Below are 1538 nucleotides of genomic sequence, written 5' to 3'. Positions count from 1 at the left end.
GAATACAACTCCTCAACTGGCCGCGCTGCGTTCTGTGATAATCACAGCGCCCCCCCACCCCGCCTACAAACCCGCTTGGATCAATCACACACACACAGAACACGGAGAAATGCTCTCTCTCTCTCGCTCTCTCGCTCCCGCTGGCAGGCAGTCGGGTCTGTGGATCTGTTCAGTTAATGTTTAGGGTTTCTTCAGCTTCAGGTTTGTTTTTAACTTCGGTTTGTAGTCCTTACATAGTAACCAGTAGATTTCTGGTGAACGTGGGGTTTGTAGTCCTTACATAGTACCAGTAGATTTCTGGTGAACGTGGGTTTCAGACGTGCTGCTTGAATTTAATGCAACTCCGTTGCGTCTCTGCCATCGGAGATTTTTTTTTTTTTTTTTACTGTCAGCTGCCCCCCCCCCCGCCCCCTCTCTCTCTGTGTCTCTTTCTTACTCACACACACCACCAACCACGACACACACCACACACACACACACATATACCGGTGTGGAAAAAAAAATAAAAAGAACAAAAAAAAAAATCACACACTGATCATAACAAAATAAAAAGTTAAAAAAGAAGTTATATTGATAGAAGTGTCTTGTTCAGTACATTTTACTTATATGGCCACCGCATTGTTGTATCTTGTTGCAAAACGTCTGTCTATATTTTGGTTGTTACCATGACAACACCATTGTCTGCTTTCGCATGCTGTCATGTAAATAGTTTCAAACAGCAATAAATTTAACAATTTTTTATCACCCACTATCAATTGCATGCTTAATAACTACCGGTTAAAGCCCCTCACATTTCAAGAGAACCGACCACTTCCGGGTTAAATCTGACCACTTCCGGTTTAGGCCCCGCCCAGTCTGAGTACGGATCCGGATACAGATATTTCATGTGGTAAACAGATACAGTACTCGCTCATCCCTAGTGGCAATAACGTCTGCTGACCTGAAAGGAAGACACACACACACACACATCAGAACAGTCACATGATATGCACTAGGTTGAATGTAGTTCAATGGAAGGAAACATGTTTCCTAAATGCATGCATAATGTTAACTTACGGACAGGGATTCCAAACACACGCCCCATAATGGAATGCATCCGTGTTTGTGGAACTGATTCATCTGAAATGAAAGACCATACAATTTGTAGGCTACTGACTGCAAAAATAATATTTTAATGTATAAACAATGTATATGACAGGATTTATGCATTGTAGCCCAGAGACTTTCTAATGGGGAGACACAGCATCTACAGAAATGCATGGGGTTAGTTTGTAAAGCCAGTACTGCAGCTGTGTAGCATACACATAATATGTCCCTTCCTGTATGCTTTCCCCTCCACTGGGCCTTATTTTTTGATATTTTCAATGGTTTCCAGCATAACTTGATGTAGAAATGGGTAGAAATAGTTATAGCAGAAACATTCAATTCAATTTTATTTATAGTATTGTAGCCCTAGTATAAATCTAAGGGATTTAAACCGGTTAGTTTCTACCTAAGTCATATGTAGGAAAGAAAAAGTTAGTTATGCAGGTAAACTG

This window comes from Etheostoma spectabile, chromosome 15 (assembly GCF_008692095.1).
Source record: "Etheostoma spectabile isolate EspeVRDwgs_2016 chromosome 15, UIUC_Espe_1.0, whole genome shotgun sequence".
Taxonomy (NCBI): Eukaryota; Metazoa; Chordata; class Actinopteri; order Perciformes; family Percidae; genus Etheostoma; species Etheostoma spectabile.
This window is presented reverse-complemented; position numbering follows the sequence as displayed.